Below are 8,540 nucleotides of genomic sequence, written 5' to 3'. Positions count from 1 at the left end.
CAACTCCTCTTTTCCCTTCTTCAGCTAACTTCTTTTCTCCTTGCAGTCCCTCCTTCTGGCCTTCAGGCAGGTTTGCAGGGGTGGGCAAGACAACCCAGAAGACAGGTCTCTACACTGAAGAGCAGCGACATAAATGAGCCTCTGCCTGGGGGTCAGATCTCCCCAACGTGAAAAGCAAGCAGGACTGGGGTCCCTGCTCCCAATCTACAACACCTCTTCGGCTCCCAGCTTACACTTGTTAACCTCCAATAAATTTTTTTGCAATACTCATCATTAGCCACTTGTGCTGCCAAGTATTCCTGGGTTTCACGGACACCACAGGTTTGGTAATAGTTTTTGGAAGCGGGTTTCGTTTTGAATGGAAATATCAGTGTGAGATGCTATTAGTCAGTCTGTGGTATCCTACTTGCAGCAGAAGTGATCTCCACATCTATTTCCTTCCAAGTCCCTATATCTGTTGTTTGTGCCTTGGGCAATCAGTTATTCTCCCCCACAGAGAGCATATTACTGCCATTATAGCTGCTACAAGCCTGTCATCTATCTTAGGCTAATTGGCCTCTCCTCCTGCTTTTGCTCTGCAGCAGTCACACCCGTTCATACATGCCCAGGACATGCCAGCTACTTACAGCGCGGTCTTTGCCAAGCCACTCGCCTGGCACGTGCCTCTCGGAGGCATCTGGGAGCACCGAGAAGAGAGGAGGAATCACAGGAACAAAGCCCACAGGCATCGCATCTGAAGGGAGCCGTCTCCAGAAGAAGACAGCACCGTTTCCTTTCATCTTCCTGGCAGGTGTCCGAGCAGATAGACCAAAACCCAGCTTCCAAGTGCAGCGGCGGCGTGTCCGGAGCAAGCACAGGAACACTCCTCAGGCTTGAGAGTTTTCTGGTGCTTGTGCTTTTAGCCACTTTAGGAGGTTTGTTTGCCTTGATTCCGTATTAAAAATAAAAGAAAACCTTTTTCAGTACTCTTCAGGTAAGACACTGAGAAGCCATATATACCCTTGACCCTTCACCTGACCCCTCAGTTTTGCTAACTGGGCCAGCCCTTTCGCACTGGAAATGAATAAGGCTTGCTGCGGGGGGTGGTGCTTTTCCCAACTCTGTTGATTTTTGGCACAATTCTCCGGAGTGCTGTTTGCCTCCCCCTTCCCCAATTTCAGTGGCAGCTTACTTACATTTTTACTACTTCATTAAGGTTTATACTCTGCTCCAACACCTGCCCTGACTGCTAACGTCCCTTATCCTGTTCACATTTGTGACCCCATAACCAGCCCGCTGTCAGGACCCCGAACCAGGACCCTCCCCAGAGCACAGGGATACTCGTGAATCCCTTTGGCTTTTCCTAGCCTGATGTTATACTTTGACTTTTGTTTCCAGGATGATGATCCTCATGGCGCTGGAGCCAGGCTTCCACACTCAATGTCTCCTTTGTCTTCCCTTAATTTGGTGGCAGTGATGGTATTGATGAAAAGCATCATGAGATCCTTATGCTGAAGTACCACGGATGAGCAGCTTTTAGAATCGTCATGCTTGGGTCTGTGGTACACTGCTCTGCCCAGGAACTGGACATAAAATAACCTACCAGACAGAAACATTATTTTAAGGAGTAATGCCTTAATCTGGAGATTGTAGAGGCTCAGTTACCCAGCAGCACAAATCCCCATTTGATTCAGGCCACAATGACCCCTTCTCTATCTCATTTTAGAGCACCATTCACACTGTAAATGTTAACGGCACTGTGCATACATGTAGAGACAGAACAAAGCACTGCATTATTATCTGTTATCTGCAGCATGATTTAGTCTGTGTTACAAATCATGAAGACAGTGACTGCGTGGTCATAACTTCTGGAGATGTGACGATCATTCAAGCACAAAGACGAGGGTAAGAAATTACTGGGTCAGGGAACTAGGATGCCTAGAGGCATTTAGCACATTTAACATGATGCAGAGAGAACACACATAAAGGAACTTCACTGCTTACATGTGTGCATTTGTATATATAATTACCTTCCAGGCAAAGACGGGGTTAATTGCACTGAAGATCATTGTTTCCTCGCTCATGGTCCAGATTACATCTCACCCTGAGAGAAGGGTGGGCTTCCAGCTTTTGCTCTGCCCTTCATCCCTGGTTTTTCACTGTGCTGCCCAAGAGCTTCACCAGCTCCTTCCCCATCCAGGCCTCACCTGCACAGGGATTCTGTGGAGCAAAGTGGTGGTTATTTAGCAAGCTGGGGGGAAAAAAGAAAATCCGCTCTCTGCAGCTGCCAGAGAAGTAGCAAAGGAAACATTACTAATTACTATAGGCCCTGCAGGGAAGTTCTTACTGACACAAAAATGGCAAGTGACACGTAAGTAAGAAGAGTTTCAAGCATGTGATTTTTTTTTGGGTGAACCCCTTAAGCGGAGAGGAGACATGTAGCACATTACAGGGAAAATTCACCGTGAGAGCTAGTGCAATCGTACTGGTCCCCTACTCAACCCCACAGATCTCGGCGGGCTGAGAGCATCCCAGGTCTCTCCTACAACTTTTCATGCATCTAAGCAAGTTCAGATAACAACCTCTGAGAATAAGAAAGGCTCGGAGCAGCAGGTTTCCCCAGGCCCCCGCTGACACAGCTATAACCCCTCAAAGCGAGCTGTATTTGCCAGTGCCTGCAGAAAGCCCTGCTGTGGAGCCAAGGTGACCCAGCCCTGCCATGCACCCGTAGCACCTCCACCCCAGGCCCATCAGGGCTGCTGGAGAGCACACCAGCTAGCACCATGGGACGGTGCTGATGTATGCAAGGCTCCAGCACTACTGGCCCTGCAGCTAAGGGCTGAAGTTAAGGATTAAACTGACAGCCACACTGAAATTCCTACAGGACTGCATCACTGTGTTGAAAAGGTTTCTGAAAGAAAGAAAATTGTTGGTCAGACGTGTTCTCTAAATTCCCCGGGAAGCTATTCCTAGAGGGAAATAAAAGGACTGACAGGTGCATTTTGGGCAGGGACAAGGCATCAACCAGGCTGCCCAAGCTACAGCTAAACACACAAAGGCAAAGTCAGAAACAAGTTCTCAATTAAATGGAAAAGTGAAATTAGTCATGCCCCCGGGAATCACTGTAGCACAGGAAGCTGAAATGGAAAAGTAATAAGTGAACCAAGGGCTATGAAATCTTCAAAGATGTGCATGGAAGAAGTATTTAAATAACAGGGTTAATTATAGATACGACAAAGTTTCATTGTCAGGAAAGGCCAAACAGTCTGTCTTTTCTTACTCTCGGTTTTTTTGGGGAAACACGAGATCTCATCGAAAGCCCAGCCAAGCAGCTGCCACTCATTTCCTCTGCAAACACAAAATACTAGCCTCTATCCACGTTCTACACAGGAGCTTTGGTCTCGTAATGCTTTGTGGAAAAACACTTCCACAGGTTGTTACACAGGGGTTTGTGGTGGGGAGAGGGAGCAACAGGCAGAGATGGGGATGTAGGAGCCGGCCACCCTTTCCCAGCCAGCCTTACTGACGTGCACCTTGGAGGTGGAATAGCAGCAGTCAGCACCCAGAGACATAAACGACCTTTTTATGCCTAGAGTTTCCCAAAGGCTGGAAGTCGATTGCTCTCCATCACACACGCACCACATATCCCCTTTGAAAACCATCACGCAGATTCATGCCAAGGATTTTGTACACCCCTTAGCTGTCCTTTGTAAGCGACAGCCTTAGAATCAGTCAGGTTACAGGAGAAAATCAGTCTCACACAGCCCAGGCATCGGATTCAGCTGGAGCTGCAGCCTTGAGAACCCGGTTGTGCCAGACAAACCACAGGCTGCATAGCTGGGCAAGGAAACGAGCATTGCATGAAACCCCTAAAGCAATTCCCAGCTTCTGCTGTTTGTGCAAAGCTTTCAAAACCCTCCTGGTTTGGAGGAGACCCACCACCCCGTGTTCCTTGGCAGGTTCTCCTTGCAGGAGCCTAGTTCAGCTTCTTGAAGCTGGACATAAGAGGGGTGCTGGGGCCCCCACAGGGTGCTGGGCTCTGGTGACACCGAGGTATGGCAGAGCCGCAGCTAGCTCGCAGGGCACTGGCCTGTGACAGCACCTTGCTGACCACGGGAGCCAGAGCATCAGAAATACAATGCACATCCCGAGCTTCGCAAGGCAGGTGTGAACCAAGAGCTGAGAGAGGCAGCTCAGAACTAAGATTGTTGAATTTAAAGTGGCTCTTTTAAACCTAAACTTTTAAGGCTATGATGATTTGGCCTCTCAGTTTCAGAGAAGAGCAGGGGAGCAGCCTAGGACAAGCAGGGTGTGATTTTCAAGAGCAGCCAATACCCACAGCTCCCTTTTGGGGCAAGGGCTCAGCCCCACAAAAGGGCTTTGCTCTACACCATGCAGCACCACAGAGCCAGCCATCAGAGCCTTTCCACCCACAACAGCAGCAAGCTTTTGCCAGGGTACATACCAACAAGAGTCACCCAGATGAGCTCTTGTAGCAGAACCACGTCCCCTGCATTGAGCCCAAACCCAAGGCAGGAAGGCTTTTGGCCACCACAGGCATTAAACACTTATTTTGCCCCATTCCAGTACACACCTCTACCTGCCTTCGGCTGCGCAGGAGCTGGAGACAAGTCCCAGTGCCACAACAGCAAAGATCCCAGCACAGCCACCCCAGCCAGGGGCACTGCAAAGCTCCCCCAAAGGCCACAGCCAGCTGAAGCAGTGGCATTTAAACCCTGCTCCACCCTGTATCCCATCAGCACTGACACCATGCAGCTGGTCCCTCTCCCAGGTGGCTCTCCCAGTGGCACCCCAGCGAGGGTGGGCCTTTCACGGAGAGCACCTGGAAGCCCAGAGTCATAGAATCACAGATGGGACCTTTGAAGATCATCTAGTCCAACCCTCCTGCCGTGGGCAGGGACATCTGCCACTAGATCAGGTTGCTCAATGCCCCATCTAACCTGACCTTGAACACTTCCAATGATGGGGCATCCACAATTCCTCTGGGCAACCTGCTCCAGCGGCTCACCACCCACATCATAAAAAATCTCTTCCTTATGTCCCATCTAAACCGAGCCCTTCCCTCGGCCAGTGCCAGCCCAAGGGGCAGAAAAGCCTTCTCCTGTCCTCCAGCTCAGTTTTCTCTCACTTTGGCATTTGAGCCTGCGTGCTGCTGCCTGCCCCGTGCTGCTCCCAGCTTTGCGTGGCTCGCACGGACCAGAGAAGGGATCCGGCACGCCGCAGCTAGCTCAAACCCCAGTCCAACAGACGTTGTGGGCCCGCTTTCTTCGCGTGTCAAAGTACAGTGGCAGGCTGTAATAAAACTGCAGACGTGCAGTGGATAAACAGTCCCTAACGATCCCTCTGCCTAACTGCGAGCTGCCGGGGCGCGCGAGGCAGATGGGGACTACTTCTTGCAGGCGCCTTCTGGGGTGGTTTGAAGCCATACAAAACCTCCGACCACTTAAGTGGGGTTATATTATCATAAGACAATTCCAAGGAGAGGAATGTTTTCCCAAAATTTGTATAACCACTGGAAAAAAGTCACAAACCACTGTGAAATTGAGCTGAAGCTGTGTTTCCAGGAATTAGAACCAGAAGTTCCCAAACCAAACTCCAGTTTCCTTTTTGGAGGGTTTCCAGAGATGTCTGCTGTGCATTAGCCCTGGTACGACCCGTAAGATGGATGTAAGCGCTGGCTCTCCCTATGTAAATATTAATTTCCTCCCGGTTCTGCTCAGTGGTCCCAGCCCTCCGTGTTCTCTCTTTTTCTGTCTCTGCTCCTGGAAACTGGATGGAGATTTTCCTCTCCCCTGGCACTCGGTGACCATCCCTTACAGATGCTCCTTCTGCCCCGGTGCCAGCTTTACACCAACTCCCCACTGTTGGCTTCACTGGGAATCATTTTAATTTTCATAATTAGAGTGAGGCCACTGCCTTTCCTGGATAAAAATATCTTCAAAAGTACTTAACGGTATCTCCAAAATCCTGTGGAAATCCCCACTAACTATCCCGACTTTGCCCAGAAACCCAGACGAAGGGGTTTGCTCTTGGGGCTGGGATTTGGAGGCAGGAGCTGGCCGCTGCGGCTCCTTCTGCCCAACTCTGCCGAAGGCTGCAGACCCCCCAGCGTCGCCATACCCCATGCCCACACCGCCTTTGCCTGTTGTTAGCTCTGCACTTCGTTTGGACCCTTCTCTGCAGTCTCAGGGGTTGACATTTCCTTTTCCTTCTCTCAGCAGAAGACGGGGAAGGGCAGCTGAGCGGGAGGGTGCCTCTTCTCCTTGTCGGCCACGGGGGTGCCCAAGGGGGCTGGGTGTGATGGGGGACCTTGGGGTCTCTGGGGGGCCAGAGCCAGCTGGCCGAGGAGAACTGGAAGGGAGAGGAACAGAGACACTGCAGCCAGGCTGGCTTATAAGAAAAGAGAAGAAGAACCAGGAAACAGATTTGCATTTTGTTAAGTTAATGAACTTAAGAAGGAAGACAAGGAGCTGCCCTGCGGGGACGTGTGCCAGCCCCTGTCCCTGTGTCTGGCAGCCCACCCCGCAGCCAGAAAGGGACCGCGGCTTTGAATTCAAGGATGTTTTGTCCCGCTCCAGGGAGGTGGCTTCTTCCGAGCCGAGATGATCAGAGGCCAAATCTCGGCTTTCCTTCGGTGTCACGCAGAGGCCGCCCGCGGCCGGGGGCTCGTGGCAGGTGGGGAGCAGGGACCACGCCGTGGCACTGGGAGCAAGTTGGGCACCGTCCCATGCCGGGGGGATGCAAACCACCTCCCAGTGAATGCATTTTGCCTGCAAACCTAGAGGACACTGTGAGAGAGCAGCCCTCGAGAGCAGCGTGGGGTGGGACATAGCGACAGCAAATACCAGATTGTGTTAAACTGTTTGTGGGGAAATGTAAAGATCAGTAAAATACCAATATCCACCACTCTGTGGTGTTACATTTCTCTATACCCCAGAGCTCTCCAAGGAGACAGATAAGGACCGACAGTGCCATCTCAGCGATGCCTGCAGCAGAGGCACGGCCAGATCCTGGCGCCTTGCTTAACCCACTTCTACAGTGTCAGCACGTAAACATATCCCCCAGCCAGAAAACCTGCCTGTCCCTACAGATGGGTACGGTGGCCTCAGTGTGCTTCTTGGGGACAAGGGGACTGAAAAGCTGCGCATGAGGCGTGCAGCTGTGGGAGCAGGAGAACAAAATTATCCTCATCATCTCAATTATTTTTCCAGGCATGTATTGCATCCGTTCAAGGTTATGGCATGAAGTGTCCTCACGCTGCACAGTACACCTCAGCAAACGCAGCCGTCAGCGCAGGGGCACAGTAAGCAGATCCACCTCCTCGTGTTCACTTGCTGTAGAGAACCCCGTCGCTGCACTGTGTTTACTTTCACAGCAGTGTTTGCAGAGGACATGCCCTTGAAGCATGCAGATAAGATACTGATGATTGGGAGCAATTTCATTTGCTACTAAAAACATTAAGTGACTGGAGAGCTCCTCATCTGTTACCTGTTGCAAGGGCACGCAGGGCACCGCGGCAGCCCCAGGAGGTCCCACGGCATCGCTGCCTGCTCTGCCTGCGCCCGCAGCAGAGACTCACAGCCCGGCCGAGGGTCGGCCTCCCAGGGTCAGCACTGGGATGCCCGTCCCTCCGCATCACTCTCCTTTCCAATCCTGCTTCTCTGTGGCTCCTCACTCAGGTTCCCAGGAGAGCAGCGGTCCCTTTCCCTACAAAGCTGTCCCTCTGAAACCGGTAACAATTCTTAATTAATGGGTCTGGCCCACAGGCTAAACCCGGATATCATTCCTCTCTGGTTTGGGTTTCTTTGCTTTCCCCTTCCCGTGGCAGGGCGCAGGAGAACACCGGGGTCTGTGCGAGCCGGGTTGCATGCCTGTTTGTATTCACTTGGCTTGTGAGATGTGGTTTGAAACAGGACTCTTAAAATAAAAATGTTATTTACTGTACAATTAAATATTTGTTTCCTAGTGGGTTGGACTTGAGTGAACTGTATTTTCTACAATACTGTTTAAGCATGACTTACATTCTTTCCCATTGCCTTCATTTTTGTATCATTAATTTTCTGGCTCATTATGCCTTTATTAGCTGCAGTGAGGTTTTCCTGTGACTTTACATAGCAAAGAATGAAACAAAAAAAATTTCAAAAGAACAAACCCAAAGATTTAAAAAACGACTTTGAAATTGAATTCGTCTTTCACTAATTTGATCTGTAGGAAGTACAGTGGCAAATCGAATACAGAATATTTCTTAATTATTCAGGAGTACTTCCCCGTGCAAGTTCATCGGCCCAGTCTGGGCATGCAATTATTGTATTTTATAATAATAGCACCATGGCATACTCAAGCGGACTGTCACAGCCTTTGCCTGCAGATTATCTAGCTCACCAAACACTTCCCATGGCGGCCGTGTTTAGCTCTGGACGGGCTGTTATTTAAAGCAGGAGCCTGGCAGGGCAGGGCTGGGCTTCCGCCGGCCGAGCACTGGCTGGGGCTCCCCCGCGTCCCCTGCAGCGGCTGCAGCATCTGACACGGTGTTCTGCGGG

Source organism: Aptenodytes forsteri, unplaced genomic scaffold (assembly GCF_000699145.1).
Source record: "Aptenodytes forsteri isolate BGI_AS27 unplaced genomic scaffold, ASM69914v1 Scaffold54, whole genome shotgun sequence".
Taxonomy (NCBI): Eukaryota; Metazoa; Chordata; class Aves; order Sphenisciformes; family Spheniscidae; genus Aptenodytes; species Aptenodytes forsteri.
This window is presented reverse-complemented; position numbering follows the sequence as displayed.